Source organism: Mesoplodon densirostris, chromosome 11, assembly GCF_025265405.1.
Source record: "Mesoplodon densirostris isolate mMesDen1 chromosome 11, mMesDen1 primary haplotype, whole genome shotgun sequence".
Classification (NCBI taxonomy): Eukaryota; Metazoa; Chordata; class Mammalia; order Artiodactyla; family Ziphiidae; genus Mesoplodon; species Mesoplodon densirostris.
In genome coordinates this window covers 89,605,708-89,629,222 of record NC_082671.1, presented here as the reverse complement: position 1 = coordinate 89,629,222, position 23,515 = coordinate 89,605,708, and positions in this window count along the sequence as shown.

Genomic DNA, 23,515 nt, shown 5'->3' with positions numbered 1-23,515 from the left:
CAAAATGTAATGAAATGTTCAAAGCTGTTGATCCAGTAATCCCCATATCTAGATATCAAAATATTAAGTGATTTATAATCAGGACAATAAGTTTTTCAACCCTACATAATTTTTTCAACATTATGTATTACTTTAGAGTAATAGAAAGTTGGACGAAATTCTAAATTAGAGGAGAAAAAAGCATGCGTAAGTGATTATATGGTAAACTCATGTAATGAAATATAATACATTACTAAAATTATACCAATATTATGTAATAAAGAGGAAACAGTTTTATTCAAATAAATCAGTAAAAGTGCAATATATAATTTCATAATCTCTCTTTGCAGTGATATAGAGCTATATGGTCTTGCATCAGCATACATACCTAACAATGAAATTTTAAAGTGAAATCATTGACACAATTATCTCCTTGAACTAAAGATATCTTTATCTCTAGTCTCATAATTTTACACAACTTAATATCAAAATAATCATCTTACTAAGAATCAATTCCTAATAATGAATAATTCCTAAATGCAGATACAGAATTCATTATTTTATGGGTATTTTTTGTAATTATGATCTTATTTATGTATTCTTATCCCAACCAGAAATAAAGTGAAGAGTTTGACTGTCAAACGTATGTGGGCATTTTGGATAAAAGCTTGAAAACTTTTAATTTAATTTTTATACTTTGAAAATTATAATAGCTTTTTGAAATGAAATTATACTTTGTATTTCAAATTTGTTAAAAGATAAAATAAAAATTTAAATTATATATGTTATGAATTTATTCACATTTCTATTATAAATAATGTGAAAAATATTATGATACATTTTGTCAAGAACATCTTCCCTCATTCTTTGCCCATATTTGTTTTGAAGAAAGTACTCTGGGTACTCAGAAAGCATTGCCTCACCTCAAAAATATAGTTTTAAATAAGTGTACTGTCTGATGACCAAAGGAGGCTTTTCAGACATTATGCTTCATGTAAACACAAGCCAACCTCAAAAAAACCCTGGCTCAGTTTGCAAAAAGGAATCTTTTAGGTGACTGTTTTTAAACTTCATTAACTCTAATTTTCCATTTCATCAGTAATGATCAGAATTCCTGAGGACTGTCCCCTAAGGTATCGATCTAACTCACCAACATTTATAGAACCCAGTACAACAGATGTGATTTTCCCTCATTTTGCTTGCTGAAAATAATGTGGTGTTTTACCACAACTGCAGTTTTCTGGTTTCAGAGCCCAACCCATAGAATTTCATTTGGTTTTCTAATTTGATCCAGCTGTTGAAATGGAACTTTTCTTTTCTCTTTTCTCCTTCTCTTCTCTTCTCACCTTCCTTCTTTCCTTCCTTCCTTCCTTTCCTTTCTTCTTCTTCTCCTTCTCCTCCTCCTCTTTCTTCCTCTCTCTCTCTCTCCAGTCAATTATTCTTTGGAAATTTATGGCTAAATCGAAGTAACATTGTTAAAAAGAAGTGAATTTTCAGCATCACAAATGCTACCGGCACACACCTGTTTCATAAGGCCGGTACAAGGAGTAATGAAGACTTTACTAAATGTGCTCATCTGTGTCACCTTGAACCTATCCTCTGCCTCCGCCTTCTAGAATCCAAGTTACTCCTTCAGGTTCTTCTGGCAGAACCCCTGTTATAAAATATCTCTCTATTAACTCTTTCACCCTGAACACTCAAAATTAAGAAAAAGAAGGTAAATAAAAGCAGCTAGGGGCCTCCCTGGTGGCGCAGTGGTTGAGAGTCCGCCTGCCGATGCAGGGGATACGGGTTCGTGCCCCGATCTGGGAGGATCCCATATGCCGCGGAGCGGCTGGGCCCGTGAGCCATGGCCGCTGGGCCTGCGCATCCGGAGCCTGTGCTCCGCAACGGGAGAGGCCACAACAGTGAGAGGCCCGCATACCGCAAAAAGAAAAAAAAAAAAAAAAGCAGCTAGCTTGCAGTTTTGAATAATACTTTCAAACCTTCTGAGTAGCTGGCTGTGAGTGTGAGTATAGAGTCTAACCAAATGGTCTGCTTTGCTCTGACATTCGTTCATTCATTTAGTCCTTCATTCATTCACTCAAGATATATGGAATGTCCAACTGTGTGTTTAGAATTAGCCTTTGTTCTGGACGGATAGCAGTGGATAAGATGGACAAAAACCCTGCTCTCAAGGAGTTTTTTTAGGGAAAAGATAATAAACAAATAAACAAGACACTGTCCAAAAATAGTTTAAGTACTATGAAAAATAAAATAAGGTAAAGGGATGGAAAGTGATGAGAATATATGCTGTTTTATAAATGGTGGTCATGGAAATGGAATTTGAGCACAGATCAAAGTGTCCCAGACAGAGGAAAGAGCAAATACAAATGCCCTGAGGTAGGACCAAATTAGCATGTTACAGGTGAGAGTTAAGTGCAGAGGTTTGGACAAGGAAGTGTTTGTGTAAAGCCTTATAGATTGTGATGTGGGGTTGTGTAGGAGTGGGGTAGAGAGAGAGGGTGAGTGGAAGCAGGAAAATCACTCAAAATATTTCACATCCCAGGTGAGAGATGATGGTGTTGAATTGGATGATAGCAGCGCTGATGAAAAGGGGACGTATTGAGGATGTACTTTGGATGTTATGTTAGTAGTATTTACTGATGGATTATCAAAAACTTCCCAGATTTTGGGTGAACTAATCAATGACTGTAGAACACTGACAAGAAACAATGTTTGTTTATTTCAGTAACATGAAGGGAATGAAAATCATATTACATTCTTTTGGACAACAAAAAGCTAAGAATATTAATAACGATTAGTTGAAAAACAGGTGTGCTAATTACTACTTAATAAGTAAAACTCATACTCCTTGTTTAAAATTCAGTGGGTTTATTACAGTACACTAGTGATTTGAAAAGGCTTTCTCTACTATTCCTTCTTTCTTTTTTGCTTTCTAAAACTTACACTTATAGATTTTTTTTAACATCTTTATTGGAGTATAATTGCTTTACAATGGTGGGTTAGTTTCTGCTTTATAACAAAGTGAATCAGTTATAGATATACATATATCCCCATATCCCCTCCCTCTTGCATCTCCCTCCCTCCCACCCTCCCTATCCCACCCCTCTAGGTGGTCACAAAGCACCGAGCTGATCTCCCTGTGCTATGTGGCTTCTTCCCACTAGCTATCTATTTTACATTTGGTAGTATATATGTCCATGCCACTCTCTCACTTTGTCCCAGCTTACCCTTCCCCCTCCCCATATCCTCAAGTCCATTCTCTAGTAGGTCTGCGTCTTTATTCCTGTCTTACCCCTAGGTTCTTCATGACATTTTTTTTTCTTAAATTCCATATATATGTGTTAGCATACTGTATTTGTCTTTCTCTTTCTGACTTACTTCACTCTGTATGACAGACTCTAGGTCCATCCACCTCACTACAAATAACTCAATTTCGTTTCTTTTTGTGGCTGAATAATACTCCATTGTATATATGTGCCACATCTTCTTTATCCATTCATCTGTCGATGGACACTTAGGTTGCTTCCATGTCCTGGCTATGGTAAATAGAGCTGCAATGAACATTGTGGTACATGCCTCTTTTTGAATTATGTTTTTCTCAGGGTATATGCCCAGTAGTGGGATTGCTGGGTCGTATGGTAGTTCTATTTTTGGTGTTTTAAGGAACCTCCATAATGTTCTCCATAGTGGCTGTATCAATTTACATTCCCACCAACAGTGCAAGAGGGTTCCCTTTTCTCCACACCCTCTCCAGCGTTTATTGTTTGTAGATTTTTTGATGATGGCCATTCTGACCAGTGTGAGGTGATACCTCATTGTGGTTTTGATTTGAGTTTCTCTAACGATTAATGATGTTGAGCATTCTTTCATGTGTTTGTTGGCAATCCATATATCTTCTTTGGAGAAATGTCTATTTAGGTCTTCTGCCCATTTTTGGATTGGGTTGTTTGTTTTTCTGATATTGCCTCTTAATTCAATTAACAACTATTTATTAATTGCTTACTATAAGCCAGGTCTTAGGGAAATAACACAAAAGAGTGCATGGACATAGTCACAAAACTTTCTGTCAAAATACTGAAAAGTTTGCTCCATCTTCTTCTGGAGTTTAGTGCTGTAGAGAAGTCCAAGGCAGGTGTAATTATTTTCCTCCTGTAGAGTCCTTTATATTGTTGTTTGTCCCACATTATACCTGGGTGATGTTTTTGATTATTTGTTTTGCACAGTTTGAATTCGTTTCTTTTTAAAGAACAGCAGTTACTCATGGGATGGTTTTCTCCTTCTGTTTTTATTTGTCATCACATTGGACTATTCACACCTTTGTCTTTTTCCTTTGCCTTCTCAATGCAGTGTTGATTTACCTCTTTACTGTTTCTGAAATGATCTTATTTTTCTCATAATGTATTTTCATTTCTTTAAACTCTGCGTGTCACCCAGATCTCTCTTTCCCTCTATCTCAGTATCTCTTGTGTCATAAATGCTACTTTTTCAATATTTATTTAGAACTTTTCAAAATTTCTGTTTAGATAAATGATTTTCAAAGCAGTTATTCCCAACCCCCCCAATGCCAGTTCAGTTCTCCTTTTTATTGTATGTTGCAGAATATTTTCCTAAAGTTCTAGCTGTTTTAACAATGTTTTCTCATCCTTGAGTGATCTCTACTCAGGGTGGCATTTTGCCCATCAATAAACACTTCAGATGCTTCTTCTTGTCTTTTTCTCTCTTTTGGCTTTTAAAAAATAATCCTTTTATATATTAAGCAGGAAACTAAGTGGTGTGCAGCATTCTGGTCTTTCACAACGATTTTTAGACTGTGAATTTGCTGAGCTAAGGAGGAAATTCCTGGTTCTATCACCTGGTCATCTTATGTTTCCAGATACAATGAAAAGAGGAAAGTTTCAAAAATAACATAGAAAAGCAAAAGTGCATCATTTCTGTGGCTCTGCCAAGAAACATAAAAACAAAAAGCCTATATAAGATGTTATAAAAATGAATTGCCTATTTCCAAACTTACACTGTTGCACATGGAATACCATTTTTATCCATTTTGCATGTAACTTATTGAAACTCCAATCCCAAAATGAGTGCAAAAAAGTATTAATTAAGGCCTAAGATTAAAGAATATAAAAGCTCGTGTTCTTTCAGAAATTGACTCTAGATACATAGTAGTGTTGGCTCTTTGACAACGGTCTCAGCAATATTTTTTCAGATCTGTCTCCTCAGGCAAAGGAAACGAGCAAAAATAAAGAAATGAGATCTGATCACACTTAAAAGCTTTTGCACAGTGAAGGAAACTGTCAACAAAGTTAAAAGGTTACCTACGGAATGGGAAAAAATATTTGCAAATGATATGTCTGATAAGGGGTTAATATCCAAGATATATAAATAACTCATACCACTCATATAAAAAAAGCACAGCCCAATTAAAAAATGAGCAAAGGATCTGAAAAGACATTTTTCCAAAGACATACAGATGGCCATCAGACACATGAAAAGATGCTCAGCATCACTAATCATCAGGCAAATACAAATCAAAACCACGATGAGATATCACTTCACACCTATCAGAATGGCTATCATAAAAAAGATAGCAAATAAGAAGTGTTGGCAAGGATGTGAAGAAATGGGAAACTTGTACACTGTTGGTGAGAAGTAAATTGGTATAGCAACTATGGAAAACAGTATGGAGGGTCCTCAAAAAATTAAAAATAGAACTACCATATGATCTAGCAATTCTACTCCTGTGTATATATTCAAAGAAAATGAAAACACTAATTTGAAAAGATATATGCACCTCAGTGTTCATAGTGCCATTATTTACAATAGCTGAGATATGGAAGAAATCTAAGCGTCTATCAACAAATGAATAAATAAAGAAGACGTGTGTGTGTGTGTGTGTGTGTGTGTGTGTGTGTGTGTGTGATGGAATATTACTCAGCCATAAAAAAGAATTAGAAATTGCCACTTGCAACAACCTGGATGGACCTGGAGGATATTATGCTTAGTGAAATAAGGCCAACAGAGAAAGACAAATACCGTATGTTAACACTTATATGTGGAACCTAAAAGATAAGATGAATGAATATTAAAAAAAAAGAAACAGATTCACAGATATAGTGAACAAACTAGTGGTTAGCAGTAGTAAGAGGAATGGGGGATGGGCAAAATAGGTGAAGGGGATTAAGAGGTATAAACTACTAGGTATAAAATAGAAAAGACACAAGGATGTAATATACAGCACAGGGAATATAACCAATATTTTATAGTAACTTTATGTGGAGTATAATCTGTAAAAGTATCAAATTACTATGTTGTAACCTGATACCTACATGTACTGTAAGTCAACTGTACTTCAGTTAAAGAACTACCAAACCAATACATTGTAGATCTTAAACTTAAACAATGTTATATATCAATTATGTCTTAATAAGAACAACCCACCCCCCAAAACATAGTAGTGTTGGTTTCCTTACTCTGACTGACAAAGAACCAGTATTTTTTTGGTAGGATAATTATACCTTGCCACCAACCAAATATGACCATTCCAGTTGCTCAGTGAAGAGTTTGTATTAGAAGTCTTTTTACTTTTGGCCATTGTCATAGGTACAGGGTAGCATCTTATTGTGTTTTGTTTGTTTTGTTTTCTGTTCTTTAAATAAAAATTTTATATATATATATATATATATATATATATATATATATATAAAGTGTACAACATGATGGTTAGAAAGACATATAAATAGTCAAGTGATTACTACAATCAAGTTGACTAATGTGTCTTCTCACAGAGTCACCATTTTCTTCTCTTTGTGGTAAAAGCATCTGAAATCTACTCTCTTAGCAAATTTCCAGTATTCAAAACAGTATTATTAACAATAGTCATCATGAGCTTTTAAACAGCATTTCCCTGAGGACTACGTGATCTGTACATGTTGTACATCATTGATCTTACCATACATTTTTTGGGTTATTTACATATTTTCTTTCATGAAATGTCCGTTCAAAAGTTTGTCCATTTTTTGAAGGTTGTTTGGTCTTACTGAAGTTAAGTTTATGTGTGTGTGTATACACACACACACACACACACACACTCTGGATAAAAGTTCTTTGTTAAATATATGTATTGGAAATGTTATCTCTCAGTCTGTAGCATTCTTTATTTTTCTTAAAATGTCTTTTGAAGATAAAAATTTTAATTTTATTAAAGTCCAACTTATAAACTTTTTTTTTATGACAGTTCATGTTTTATGTATCATATCTAGGAAATCTTTGCTTACCTCAAGTTCACAAAGACTTTCTCCTATGTTTTCTTCTAGAAATTTTATAGTTTTAATTTTTACATTATATTTATGATCCCTTTTGAGTTAATTTAATTTTTATGTAGAGTATAAGGTAATGGTCAATTTGAATTGTTTTTCATACCAATATCTAGTTGTTCCAGGACCATTTGTTAAAGTGCCTTTCTGTCCCATTTCAATTGCCTTGTCACTGTCATTGAAAATCACTTGACTGTATATGCATGGGCTCATTTCTGGGCTCATCTCTCTTTTGTTCAATTAATTTTTATATCTATCCCTTGGCTAATGCCACACTATCTTCACAGAACTTTTTAAAAAGTGTAAATGATCAATTTTTTCTTGGAAAAAAAGCTTTGTATCTACCCAGTTGTTTGCATTTTCATGTTAACTTGAGAATCAGCTTGTCAATTTATATATTAAGTTTTATTAGAATTATGATTGAAATTGTGATGAATCTATAGGTCAATTATCTTACAATAATGAATTGTCAAGTGATGAACACTGTATATGTCTCCATTGTTAAGGTCTCCTTTGATTTCTTTTTTTAAAAAATATCTTTATTGGAGTATAATTGCTTTACAATGGTGTGTTAGTTTCTGCTTTATAACAAAGTGAATCAGCTATACATATACATATATCCCCATATCTCCTCCCTCTTGCGTCTCCCTCCCTATCCCACCCCTCTCACAAAGCACCGAGCTGATCTCCCTGTGCTATGTGGCTGCTTCCCACTAGCTATCCTTTGATTTCTATAAGGGATATTTAATAGTTTTTTATGTATATGTCTTACATGTCTCCTGTTAAATTTATTCATAAGTTTTCAAACATGTATTTTATAATTCTAAGATAAACAGAATAACAAAAATTCCAGGTTTTTGCTGCTGGTAAGCAAAAACAAACCTGATTCTTGTATATTAACCTTGCATTCTGTGATCTTGCTAAACTGACTTATTAATTTTGTAGGTACCTTTTATTGTTATCTTAGTATTTTTATGGCTATATTCATGTCATTTTCAAATGAAGATGGTTTTACATCTTCTAATCTTCATTCTTTCCATTTATGTTTCCTGTCTACTGCATTATCTAGCACTTTCCGTACAATGTTTAATAGAAGTGGTAAGATTAGTCATTTTTGTTTTTTCCTGATCTTAGGGAAAAATGCCCCACTTTCTAATAACGTCATATTGGGGGATAGGGTTTCAACAGATGAATTTTGGAATGTCACAGACATTCAGGCCATAACAGAAAGGGAATGGATAAATGAGAGAGTGAGGGAGTAAGCCAGTGAAGATGTAAAGGAGATACCAGTAAGAACACGGAGCAGGAAAAAGGATCTTTTTCTTCCCCAGTCTCTCAATAACGCAACTCCTTGTCCCCTAGCTAATGGATTAGGCCTATGTTTAATTTCATTTCTCTATCAAAGCCTTTTAAAATTACTTATATCTTGTCTCTTTCAGCATATAAACGAATTCCACTGTTGGTCGTAAAACAGCAATGAGATTATATCAGTGAATACACTTGTCAACCAAAGGCTGTAATATCAATGCAAAGTATTGCTATTGTTATTATTACTACTGAAAGAAAACCCAGTGAAAGGATATACACTGAGGGATGTTAACTAAACTTATTGTGGTGATCGTTTCACCACTGTATATACAGTATGTGTGTGTAAATACCAAATTATTATGTTGTACAGTCGTCCCTCGGTATCCATTGCGGGTTGGTTCCAGGACTTCCCACAGATACCAAAATCCATGGGTGCTCAAGTCCCAGTCAGTCCTCTGTATCTGTGGGTCTGCATCCATGGAGTCCATTAACTGCGTATCACTACATGTGTTTATTGAAAAAATACGAGTATAAGTGGACCTGCACAGTTCAGACTGGTGTTGTTCAAGGGTTAATTGTATACCTTAAAGATAATGTTATTATTTGTAGTATTTGTAATAATATTTGTAATTATATCTCAGTAAAACTGGGAAAAAATACGTGCTTGCCCATGTGAAAAAATAAGCCAAAACAACTTCAAATCAATTTGCTATTTTCAGAGTCAAAAAGGACCAAGGCCAAGGAGTTCTAGAAACCTATGAAAAGACTGTGTTTACATTATTACCTCATTTCCAGTTTTTGCCCACTAGGGCCAAAGGCATTCTTTCTCAGAAAGGAGTTTAAAGTGGACCCTAGATATCTGAGAAAATGTAGGCTTTGTGGATGTGACAGCTACTTTTATATCCCAGCTGTGTTCTACAGCCCACTCATGAGTAGCTGAGTTTTCTGCACTAACTTTCCCTTTCAGAAACTACAAACTCTGTCATCACTCATCTTAGGTAAATAGATTTCTGGTATATTTATCCATGAGAGTTGCTGAAGCTAGGAAGATATACCAGAGGAAAAAATCCATCTATCAGTCCAGATGTTATGAAAAGGATCTTAATCAAAATAACAGCATTCATGAACAGCTGGTCTCATAAGCTTTATTTATCATTTCCTAGACCTCAGAAAAAGCTTTGTGAGTTGTAGGTGGCCTGGTATTTCTCACAGTGTTCCAGATGTTTTTCCTGAAGTCAAAGACAGCCACAGGAAATTTGTTTAGCATTATAATTTTTAATCATGAACAGGGACACAATACTTTTGACTTTCATTTCCTCTCAGAATCTTCTCAGGTATTACCATTTCATTCATTTTTAAAGTTGATTGAAATAATATCTCACTTTCACATCCCACTGTTATTAACTACAGGAAATCAAATATACATTTTTTTGTTTTTATTTTCTCCAGACCTAGCATAGTTCCTGTCATATTCTATGTCCTCAATAAATGTGTGAATTAAATAAATACATGAATGAATGATCAAATTAATTAGAATTTTACTTTTTCTCTTATGAGCATGTTAAGATTACAAGAAGATACCCCCTCCATACACATCCCCCACATACATGATTTTGTGAGAAGATAAGAAAAAGTAAATTATTTCAAGAGAAATGTTTTATATTTTTTTACATATCGATGCCAGATCAGGTGGCCTCATGGATTCTTTATAAACTAGTGATCAATGGAAGTTATAACAGAATTGTCTATGCTGGAATTCCATGCAATAATGATCAGCTATGGAATTTATACGTGTTTCCGTGGTTTTCTAGTTAAATGTGTTGGTACAGTGCCTGAGGCCCACCGAGACCTCCTGCAGTTTGAGGAATATGATTTCTTTATGGTACAGGACTGTTTATTCATAAATGTCAAACATCCAGCAAATTATCAATCCACCTTCAAGGCAGACACTAAGCTGTAATTTTGTTAATGTGAACTCTCGAAGGAAACAGAAACTAGACTGTGTTTTTATATAATTTTTAACTCATAAGAGAAAACACAGGGATTTTTTCAAAAGCAATAAAATGCTTTCTCCTCAAGAGGTTTTTATTTCCCGGATTGTTCAAGCAAGGACTGTTTTGGAAATGCTGACAGGATCTTAGCAAAGGCATCCAGAGGGAAACATATGTTTATTTATCTTAGAAACCACAAGAACATTGCAAAACGCCAGAATTGGCCCTATAAAATGTGTTGCTAACATTACAGTATGACTGCTTAGTTTTGATAAAGTCAAGACATTTCTGTGCTGATAAAGGAGGGCAATCTATACTCTGACATCTCCCAAACTTATGTCTACAGCCCAACCCTCTCCCTGAGCTCCAGACTCCTAGATCGAGAGCCTCTTGTATACCTCTTCATAGAAACTGAATAGGCATCTTAAAAGGAACAAATCCAAAACCAGACTTTTGATTTCAGCGCTCTCCACCACAGCCTCCTCAGCGTTTCCCAACTCACTGGTGACTTCATCCTCCCGGTGGCTCAGACTAAAATTCTTGGAGTCGTCTCTGTCCCTCGTCTTTCTTTCTCACACCCCATTTGATTTCTCAGCCATCCTTGCCCTCTGTATTTTCAAAACACTTCCATACTGTGACCCATTCTCACCATCTTCTCTGTTACTAACCAGGTCAAAAAACATCATCATCTATTGTTTATAACAATCACATCCTAAATACCCCTCCTGGGTCCATTTCTGTTTCTGGGTCCATGCAACCTGAGGTACCCTTTCATAGACAGTTGAATCAAGTCATTCCTCTGCTGAAAACCCTTCAATAGCTTCCTGTCTTGCTCAGGGGAAAAGATAGTCTTTAAAATTGCCTAAAAAAGTCCTACAGGATTTAGGTTCCCATTACCTCTCTGACCTCATGCCATATCTTCCCTCTCCTTTATTCATTTTACCTGTTCACATTTGATCTCTTTCTTACTAGAACCTGCCATGCATCTACCTAACATTGGGCTCCTTTTTTGGCTTTCTTCCTTCCATCCTTCATATCTCTGCTCAAATGTCACTTTATCTGAAGGTCTTTTTCTGACCATCCTATATAAAATAGCAAGTCCCATCCTCTCATTTTCCTTATTCTCTTATCCTTTTCTTTCCTCTGTTTTATTTGTCATGCCCCGGAAGGTCTCCTCCCACTGTGATGTCTGCTGCATGAGGGTGAGACACTGTTCATTGCTGTATCTCCGCCACCAGGGCAATGTCAGACACACAGTAGGTCTTTAATAAATATGTGTTGAATGAACAAAGTGATATGTGCTAGTAGATATGTCAGGCCTAGATAGGAGGGTTAGATTATTTTGATGTTTGAGTAGATTTAAAAATTGATTTGTGTTCCTACGTTTGTCTATGAAGGCCTGGGAGCATGAATTTAGCCCTCATAGTCCCTACTGCAATAAGGAGCCTGGAGGGCAAGTCTCCTAACCATCGATGGCTAATCAATGGTTGGGAGTCATGTACTCAGGGGGGCATTTCATCCAGTCCTTCTCTGGTTATTGTGTACTGGGGGGGAAATATGGACTTTCTCTTACTTCAAATTTAACTCCATTTGAAGGTTGTTTTACATTCCTGGATGTTTATGTTTGATCTTAATAAGTTTAGTGTTTTTCCTCTCTTGGTTTTCCTTTGTTTTCCACTGTTACGGTTTGTATTGTGAAATTGACAGTCTGTCACAGACCTGTGACTTGAAGTAACTGTGACAGATGGTACACTAGAATATATAAACAGATCTCTTAAAAGAAATTACTTAGAAATAAGTATGAGAATTAAAAAATGAGCAGCAAAATCAGAAATGAAATAACTCAGCCACCTATAACACCCGTTCTGCAGGAGATGAGAGTCTGAAGGGCAATGAAGTCTTGTAAAGAGTTAACAGTGTGGGGCTTCCTTGGTGGCGCGGTGGTTGAGAGTCCGCCTACCGATGCAGGGGACACGGGGTCATGCCCCGGTCCGGGAAGATCCCACATGCCGCGGAGGGGCTGGGCCCGTGAGCCATGGCCCCTGAGCCTGCCGGTCTGGAGCCTGTGCTCCGCAATGGGAGAGGCCACGGCAGTGAGAGGCCCGCGTACCGCAAAAAAAAAAAAAAAAAAAAAAAAGAGTTAACAGTGTGCCTTGAGGGGCAGTCTTAGAACAGGCCTCGCTGGAACTCTGGATGAATGAGAAAGTGTTGTGTATCCGTTTCTAGTTTTTAGTTTACTTAAGGGATCAGGCGTCTCTTTGTTTGCCTGGAAGATAAGGGAATGAAATCCTGCATCTGCAGCTGCAATAAACCATGGAATGAGGAATTGTATTATGGAGAAGGAGGAAGGAAAAAAGAAAAGGAAGGTATGGGGATGATTCAGTAAAATGAGTGAACCAGGAAAAAAAGCGGACACCCAGGTTACGCCTGATTTATGTGACGAGATTGACATAGTAACTTTCATTGCCAGATCAAGGTCATTGAAGAGGAATGCATGAAAAGAACATAAATACTGTGTTCTGGAAAATTTGGGTCATTTGAATATGGTAAGGTGACAGCTCTTAAGACCAAAATGTGTACAGCCTAGGCTAGCTTGAATGTGTGAAGGGGGCTTACCCAGCCACAAAGGGTCAAGGCCAAATTCATACTTCACAACCTGTTATATAAACCACACACAGTCAAACAAAAGTGTCAATAAAAAGGAAAACAAAAAATAAATAAGCATTCTAATAAAGATAAAAAGAAGTGAGTGTTAATGGTTGAATTATGTCCCCTCAAAAGATAGGTCCAAGATCTAACCCCTAGTACCTGTGAGTGTGACCTTGGCAGATGTAATCAAGTTAAGATGAGGTCATACTGAATTGGAGTAGGGCTTAATCCAATATAACTGCTGTCCTTATAAAAGAGGAGAAAAGACAGACACACAAGAGAAGGAGGCCATGTGGAGACGGAGGCAGAGATTAGAGTTACGCTGCCTCAAACCAAGAACATCTGGAGCTACCTGGAACCTAGAAGCAGCATGGAGGTGTCTCCCTTGGAGCCTTCGGAGGGAGCATGGCCCTGCCAACACCTTGATCTTGGACTTCTAGCCTCCAGAACTGTGAGAGAATAAATTTCTGTTATTTTAAGCCAGCCAGTTTGTGGTACTTTGTTACAGCAGCACTAGGACACTAATACAGTGAGTGAGTGGCAGGGGGGCAGGGGCTGTTGTTCACAGGGGCCAAGCAGTGGGAGACAAGAGACGGACATGGTCCAAGAGGAAATGAGAGGACCTGTTGCTTTGTCCCTCAAAGGACAGAGGGAGGAACAGCAACATTCCTGGGAGCTTTTTTGAAATGCACAATCTCAGACCCCACCCTAGACTTGAGACATAATTTCCCTTGAGATGATTGCAGCCCAAACTATGCAGCCTGGGGAAAAACAGCAACAGCAATCAACATATTTAAACCCTTCTCATGTATTAGGCTCTGATCTGAGAGTTATACTCGATAAGTTAACCCACTTAGTTCACACACCAATCTGTAAGGTATGCACTATTATTATTCCCATTTCACAGACAGGGAAATGAGTCACAGAAAGGTAAAGTAACTCTCCTAAGTATGTGAATAGCAAATGTTGAAGTCAAGGAAATGAGCCGCATTTATCTTTATTTCAAAAGAAAGATATACAAGAAAAAGTTGTGCTGATACCTAAGAGTGGGATGCTGAAGGGTTAGTCCTCTCTCTCCTATGGATCTGAAGAAAATTAGAAACAGTTCTACTGCTGGAAAAGGTGTGCTGGAATATCTACCTTGCAGAGGAAACTCCAAAATCTTCCCCATCGTTCTATCTCTATCCATTCCTCACCCAGCTGTAGATTAAGCAGCAGGGTAGCTGCACTTTTTCCCCTACAAGAGGAAGCTACAGCATGAAGGAGGCAAGACTAGAGAGGAGAGTGCAGCATTCAAGGTCCAGCTCTGAAAAAATTGTCTAGAGATGACGTAGACCTTGAACACCAAATGCCTTCCCATAGAGATTACCATTTCACTGTAGTCATGAGAGTGGGATCTCTTGAGAGGTGTGAGGGAGAAGAAGAAAGACGTTTCCTCCCTCCTATTGAACATTTTGGGAAATTGATACTTTGTGGGCCAGCAAGACTGTGGAAAGAGAAAAAAAGGCCACTTCTGCTAATGTTATCCTCAGCTCTGTGTATATCAAATGTACATATAAACCACTGCTTCTGCTTCAGAAGAAAGTAAAGGAGCAAACCCTCCTCTATGCCAGTGGATCAGAGATGATGTGCTATGTACACTTCTGAGTGGTCGAACTTAATCCGCCCCCCATCTCCCTGTTGAACCTTCACACATTCATCAAAATCCACTCCAACACTTACCTGCTCAGTGAAGTCTTCCATGTTCCTCTGTGCTTATTCTCCTACCCTTGGGGGATGCTCTGAACTACTGCTGTAACTTGCGTATACTCCTATGATAAAATTTATCCCTCTGTATTTCTATTGTTTGGTTAAATGATTGTGTCCTTTGTTAAACTCTGATCACCTTAAAGTCAAAGATGGCATCTTATTCATTCTTATATCCCCAGTGCCTGGCACAGATCTAGTAAATACTTTTCCATGAATAAAAATCCACTCTGTACCATGAAAATCATATTTAAAGTCATTGGGAGTATTTAGAATATGATAGCAACCAGTTACATATGGCTATTAACTTAAAATTCATTAAAATTAAGTAAAATTTAAAAGTAAGTTCTTCAATTCTATCACATTTCTAGTACTCCATAGCCGTATTTGGCTAGTGGATACAGTACTGAACAGTACTGATATAGAACATTTTCAAAGTTGGACAGTTTTTGTACAATTTTTCAATTTTTATGAACAAATTTATCTTTTTTGAAATGTGAAAACACTAATTTGGACTAGTGGGGTGCCCATTATTTTATGGCCCTGCACACTATTGCAAAGAAGATGGAAGATGCTATGGATGTTCAGTGATTCTTCATTGTTGGGCACGTTCTTTTCTAAAGTAGCAGAAAGCAACACATTGAAGTGACAGAAAGTTTGCCTTTCTTACTTACAGGCTGTGTATCCATGGGAAAATTACTTGACCTCTCTGTGGCTCCATCTGCTCATCTGTAAAAGGGATATTAAATAACCATACAGAGCCCACAGAGCTGTTGTAAACATTAAATAAGATACTTTATATACAGTTAAGACATAGTATTCAATAAATAATAGTGATTATCTTTATGGCACCTGCACCTCAACACTCTAACCTATTAACACAATGCGGAGGAACTGCTGAGAACCATGGATAGATTCCCTTCATAATTTTTAAGACTCACATTTGGTCTTGACATGCTATGAATTGCATAAACCATTGCATAAGCAAGGGCCGACCCTAACTGGATCAGGGCTATGATTCTGACTCTGCATTTCCTATATCTCAATTTCATCATCTGTGAAATGGAAATAGTACATTCTTATGGAATTTTTGTTTGTTTGTTTGTTTTATGTCTGTTTTTTTTAATTTTTTTTAATTTTTTGCCTTATAACAAATTTAATCAGTTATACATATACATATGTTTCCATATCCCGTCCCTTTTGCGTCTCCCTCCCACCCTCCCTATCCCACCCCTCCAGGCGGTCACAAAGCACCGAGCTGATCTCCCTGTGCTATGCGGCTGCTTCCCACTAGCTATCTACCTTGCGTTTGGTAGTGTATATATGTCCATGCCGCTCTTTCACTTTGTCACAGCTTACCCTTCCCCCTCCCCATATCCTCAAGTCCATTCTCTAGTAGGTCTGTGTCTTTATTCCTGTCTTACCCCTATGTTCTTCATGACATTTTTTTTTCTTAAATTCCATATATATGTGTTAGCATACAGTATTTGTCTTTCTCTTTCTGACTTACTTCACTCTGTATGACAGACTCTAGGTCTATCCACCTCATTACAAATAGCTCAATTTCATTTCTTTTTATGGCTGAGTAATATTCCATTGTATATATGTGCCACATCTTCTTTATCCATTCATCCGATGATGGACACTTAGGTTGTTTCCATCTCTGGGCTATTGTAAATAGGGCTGCTATGAACATTTTGGTACATGTCTCTTTTTGAATTATGGTTTTCTCAGGGTATATGCCCAGTAGTGGGATTGCTGGGTCATATGGTAGTTCTATTTGTAGTTTTTTAAGGAACCTCCATACCGTTCTCCATAGCGGCTGTACCAATTCACATTCCCACCAGCAGTGCAAGAGTGTTCCCTTTTTTCCACACCCTCTCCAGCATTTATTGTTTCTAGATTTTTTGATGATGGCCATTCTGACTGGTGTGAGATGATATCTCATTGTAGTTTCGATTTGCATTTCTCTAATGAGTAAAGATGTTGAGCATCCTTTCATGTGTTTGTTGGCAGTCTGTATATCTTCTGTGGAAAAATGTGTATTTAGGTCTTCTGCCCATTTTTGGATTGGGTTGTTTGTTTTTCTGTTATTGAGCTGCATGAGCTGCTTATAAATTTTGGAGATTAATCCTTTGTCAGTTGCTTCATTTGCAAATATTTTCTCCCATTCTGAGGGTTGTCTTTTGGTCTTGTTTATGGTTTCCTTTGCTGTGCAAAAGCTTTTAAGTTTCATTAGGTCCCATGTGTTTATTTTTGTCTTTATTTCCATTTCTCTAGGAGGTGGGTCAAAAAGGATCTTGCTGTGATTTATGTCATGGAGTGTTCTGCCTATGTTTTCCTCTAAGAGTTTGATAGTGTCTGGCCTTACATTTAGGTCTTTAATCCATTTTGAGCTTATTTTTGTGTATGGTGTTAGGGAGTGATCTAATCTCATACTTTTACATGTCCCTATCCAGTTTTCCCAGCACCACTTATTGAAGAGACTGTCCTTTCTCCACTGTACATTCCTGCCTCCTTTATCAAAGATAAGGTGACCATATGTCCGTGGGTTTAACTCTGGGCTTTCTATCCTGTTCCATTGATCTATCTTTCTGTTTTTGTGCCAGAACCATACTGTCTTGATTACTGTAGCTTTGTAGTATAGTCTGAAGTCAGGGAGCCTGATTCCTCCAGCTCCATTTTTCGTTCTCAAGATTGCTTTGGCTATTCGGGGTCTTTTGTGTTTCCATACAAATTGTGAAATTTTTTGTTCTAGTTCTGTGAAAAATGCCAGTGGTAGTTTGATAGGGATTGCATTGAATCTGTAGATTGCTTTGGGTAGTAGAGTCATTTTCACAATGTTGATTCTTCCAATCCAGGAACATGGTACATCTCTCCATCTATTTGTATCATCTTTAATTTCTTTCATCAGTGTCTTATAATTTTCTGCATACAGGTCTTTTGTCTCCTTAGGTAGGTTTATTCCTAGATATTTTATTCTTTTTGTTGCAATGGTAAATGGGAGTGTTTCCTTGATTTCACTTTCAGATTTTTCATCATTAGTATATAGGAATGCCAGAGATTTCTGTGCATTAATTTTGTATCCTGCAATTTTACCAAATTCATTGATTAACTCTAGTAGTTTTCTGGTAGCATCTTTAGGATTCTCTATGTATAGTATCATGTCATCTGCAAACAGTGACAGCTTTACTTCTTCTTTTCCAATTTGGATTCCTTTTATTTCCTTTTCTTCTCTGATTGCTGTGGCTAAAACTTCCAAAACTAGGTTGAATAAGAGTGGTGAGAGTGGGCAACCTTGTCTTGTTCCTGATCTTAGTGGAAATGGTTTCAGTTTTTCACCATTGAGGACGATGCTGGCTGTGGGTTTGTCATATATAGCCTTTATTATGTTGAGGAAAGTTCCCTCTATGCCTACTTTCTGCAGGGTTTTTATCATAAATGGGTGTTGAATTTTGTCGAAAGCTTTCTCTGCATCTATTGAGATGATCATATGGTTTTTCTCCTTCAATTTGTTAATATGGTGTATCACGTTGATTGATTTGCGTATATTGAAGAATCCTTGCATTCCTGGAATAAACCCCACTTGGTCATGGTGTATGATCCTTTTAATGTGCTGTTGGATTCTGTTTGCTAGTATTTTGTTGAGGATTTTTGCATATATGTTCATCAGTGATATTGGCCTGTAGTTTTCTTTCTTTGTGACATCCTTGTCTGGTTTTGGTATCAAGGTGATAGTGGCCTCGTAGAATGAGTTTGGGAGTGTTCCTCCCTCTGCTATATTTTGGAAGAGTTTGAGAAGGATAGGTGTTAGCTCTTCTCTAAATGTTTGATAGAATTCGCCTGTGAAGCCATCTGGTCCTGGGCTTTTGTTTCTTGGAAGATTTTTAATCATAGTCTCAATTTCAGTGCTTGTGATTGGTCTGTTCATATTTTCTATTTCTTCCTGATTCAGTCTTGGCAGGTTGTGCATTTCTAAGAATTTGTCCATTTCTTCCAGGTTGTCCATTTTATTGGCATAGAGTTGCTTATAGTAATCTCTCATGATCTTTTGTATTTCTGCAGTGTCAGTTGTTACTTCTCCTTTTTCATTTCTAATTCTATTGATTTGAATCTTCTCCCTTTTTTTCTTGATGAGTCTGGCTAATGGTTTATCAATTTTGTTTATCTTCTCAAAGAACCAGCTTTTAGTTTTATTGATCTTTGCTATCGTTTCCTTCATTTCTTTTTCATTTATTTCTGATCTGATTTTTATGATTTCTTTCCTTCTGCTAACTTTGGGATGTTTTTGTTCTTCTCTCTCTAATTGCTTTAGGTGCAAGGTTAGGTTGTTTATTCGAGATGTTTCCTGTTTCTTAAGGTGGGATTGTATTGCTATAAACTTCCCTCTTAGAACTGCTTTTGCTGCATCCCATAGGTTTTGGGTCGTCGTGTCTCCATTGTCATTAGTTTCTAGGTATTTTTAAATTTCCTCTTTGATTTCTTCAGTGATCACTTCGTTATTAAGTAGTGTATTGTTTAGCCTCCATGTGTTTGTATTTTTTACAGATCTTTTCCTGTAATTGATAGCTAGTCTCATAGCACTGTGGTCGGAAAAGATACTTGATACAATTTCAATTTTCTTAAATTTACCAAGGCTTGATTTGTGACCCAAGATATGATCTATCCTGGAGAATGTTCCATGAGCACTTGAGAAAAATGTGTATTCTGTTGTTTTTGGATGGAATGTCCTATAAATATCAATTAAGTCCATCTTCTTTAATGTATCATTTAAAGCTTGTGTTTCCTTATTTATTTTCATTTTGGATGATCTGTCCATTGGTGAAAGTGGGCTGTTAAAGTCCCCTACTATGAGTGTGTTACTGTCGATTTCTCCTTTTATGGCTGTTAGTATTTGCCTTATGTATTGAGGTGCTCCTATGTTGGGTGCATAAATATTTACAATTGTTATATCTTCTTCTTGGATCAATCCCTTGATCATTATGTAGTGTCCTTCTTTGTCTCTTCTAGTAGTCTTTATTTTAAAGTCTATTTTGTCTGATATGAGAATTGCTACCCCAGCTTTCTTTTGGTTTCCATTTGCGTGGAATATCTTTTTCCATCCCCTTACTTTCAGTCTGTATGTGTCTCTAGGTCTAAAGTGGGTCTCTTGTAGATAGCATATATATGGGTCTTGTTTTTGTATCCATTCAGCCAATCTGTGTCTTTTGGTGGGAGCATTTAGTCCATTTACATGTAAGGTAATTATTGATATGTATGTTCCTATTCCCATTTTCTTAATTGTTTTGGGTTCGTTATTGTAGGTCTTTTCCTTCTGTTGTGTTTCTTGCCTAGAGAAGTTCCTTTAGCATTTGTTGTAAAGCTGGTTTGGTGGTGCTGAACTCTCTCAGCTTTTGCTTGTCTGTAAACGTTTTAATTTCTCCATCAAATCTGAATGAGATCCTTGCTGGGTAGAGTAATCTTGGTTGCAGGTTTTTCTCCTTCGTCACTTTAGTTATGTCCTGCCACTCCCTTCTGGCTTGTAGAGTTTCTGCTGAGAGATCAGCTGTTATCCTGATGGGGATTCCCTTGTGTGTTATTTGTTGTTTTTGCCTTTCTGCTTTTAATATGATTTCTTTGTGTTTAATTTTTGACAGTTTGATTAATATGTGTCTTGGCGTATTTCTCCTTGGATTATTCTGTATGGGACTCTCTGTGCCTCCTGGACTTGATTAACTATTTCCTTTCCCATATTAGGGAAGTTTTCAACCATAATCTCTTCAAATATTTTCTCAGTCCCTTTCTTTTTCTCTTCTTCTTCTGGAACCCCTATAATTCGAATGTTGGTGCGTTTAATGTTGTCCCAGAGGTCTCTGAGACTGTCCTCTGTTCTTTTCATTCTTTTTTCTTTATTTTGCTCTGCAGCAGTTATTTCCACTATTTTATCTTCCACCTCACTTATCCGTTCTTCTGCCTCAGTTATTCTGCTATTGATCCCATGTAGAGTATTTTTTATTTCATGTATTGTGTTTTTAATCGATGCTTGATTCATCTTTAGTTCTTCTAGGTCCTTGTTAACTGTTTCTTGCATTTTGTCTATTCTATTTCCAAGATTTTGGATCTTGGAAATAGAATCTTGGATCATCTTTACCATCATTATTCTGAATTCTTTTTCAGGTAGACTGCCTATTACCTCTTCATTTGTTAGGTCTGGTGGGTTTTTATCTTGCTCCTTCTCCTGCTGTGTGTTTTTCTGTCTTCTCATTTTGCTTATGTTACTGTGTTTGGGGTCTCCTTTTTGCAGGCTGCAGGTTCGTAGTTCCCGTTGTTTTTGGTGTCTGTCCCCAGTGGCTAAGCTTGGTTTAGTGGGTTGTGTAGGCTTCCTGGTGGAGGGGACTAGTGCCTGTGGAATTTTTGTGATAAGTAGACATGGTCCAAAAAGAGCCAAACACGGAAGCTGGCAATTTGCTGTATGCATTGAATAAACTCCAGAAATAAATATCTATTGTTGCTACTGTTGTTGTTGTTGTTTTTATCTTTTTACCAGGAGTTATCTCATGTCTGCAATATATTCAGTGCTAGTTTATTGAATGAATGAATGAACAAATGAATGAATAGAGTATGCTAAAGCAATAAATAGCATTTTCCATTTATTGGCTGATAATAGACTATGAATAAATATCACTAACATGATCACTTGATAATTAAATAGCTCGTACAGAGCTTTGTACCTTCCAGGCAGTAACTGGTATGAGGAGAATATGACTTTAACTGCAGCAGTTTAGAGCCCTGTGCTCTGACTCTCATGATTCTTGTTTTTTAAATTTATTTTTTAATTAATTAATTTTATTTTTGGCTGTATTGTGTCTTCGTTGCGGTGCGCGCACTTCTCACTGCGGTGGCTTCTCTTGTTGCGGAGCTCGGGTTCTAGACACGCGGGCTCAGTAGTTGTGGCGCACGGGCTTAGTTGCTCTGCGGCACGTGGGATCTTTCCGGACCAGGGCTTGAACCCGTGTCCCCTGCATTGGCAGGCGGATTCTTAACCACTGCGCCACCAGGGAAGCCCTCTCATGATTCTTATAATTATCCAAATATTATTTTGGTTTTCTGCCAAATTTATGTACAATACATAATTGACTGCCCGTTAATATTGACAGTGTGCATCTTCTGTTTACTCTTCGATTTTTAACACTAACCATATTTCTTTCAGTAAGTAAATTCTGCTTTAGTCAGAGCCATTATAAAAACAGTCTGCTGTTTCATAATGGAAAACCAGATTTAGCTAATCAGTTGACAAAGTTTCATCAAATATTTTTGTATTTATTAGCACCTCTGATCAATGCAGAAAAGAAAAATAATTGGGGTCATAAAAAGTGCCTGGGATGACAAACGATGTAAATGTAATGCTTAGCTGAGGCTGGTGGGATTTGTTCAATCATCCTACGGATACTGTTGGAGTGTTTGGGCTAGTTGTTCTTTGAGTGTCCTGACCAGATCCATTCCCCTCCCTTCTCTGCTCCGCCCCAGGAAGAGGCTTAATCTTCCTGGTTTTCTTGATGGTTATCTTCCCTTTAGGTTTGATCAGTGAAAGGGTGTGAAGTAGAAGGAAAGAAAGGTTGATATCCTGCTTCAGTACTTCACCTCTGGTGGATGTTGCAATCCGTCCAGGGACATGGCTGCCTGGGCATGGGAACCTTCCATGGCTGTCCTCTCACTTAGCTCCAGAAACTCAATTTCTTCTGCTGTCCATTTAGCCACATGGGTGAGAATGCCTTTCCTCCATTGCCCATTCCTAGGTGCCTCACCATCCCTAATTTCGTGCCATAAACTCTGCACACACTCTAAAATAGTCCCTTCATTAAATTATCCTCATTTAAATTCTCTGGGGTAAATTCTGTTTTCTACCAGACCCTGACTTGTACAAAGGTTAAAAGAGAAAGCTCTATTGCCAGGTATTTACCAGGTATTTAACTATAAGAAAGTTATTAAACTTCTCCTAACTTCAGTTTACTTTTCAACAAAATGGGAATAACAATAGTATTTACTCATTTACTCTATAGGGTTGTGAAATTTGTATGTAATAATGAGAGAGAATCTCATGACTTTTCCTGAAATTTTGTGTTAATATACTTTTGTGTGTGGGTAAATGATGGAGGAGATTCATATTTTGCAACCATACGGGAAGCCAGCCTGAAAATGTAATGAAGGAACGCAAAGCTGAAAGAATTGCAGAGAAACTCCGCTAGAGGCTCATCTAATAGCAGGACTGTTTTGTATTTCCCTTTATTGTTACCAGTTTGGATCTGGGTCTCAGTATTTACAATCAGAAAACACCCAAGGTTATAAAAGAAATAAACTGTTTTCTCATGTTTACTTATTAGATGGTGATAGCATAAATGTAGTTTTGGATAAATATTTACTCTTGGTAAATCAGCCCATTCCCCAGGCTTTTTGAATGGTCTGCTTTGATAGTTATTTCTAAATCCTGCAGAAAAAGAATTTTAAAATCGAAGGTTTAACTAAATGCAGGAAATATTTCTAATA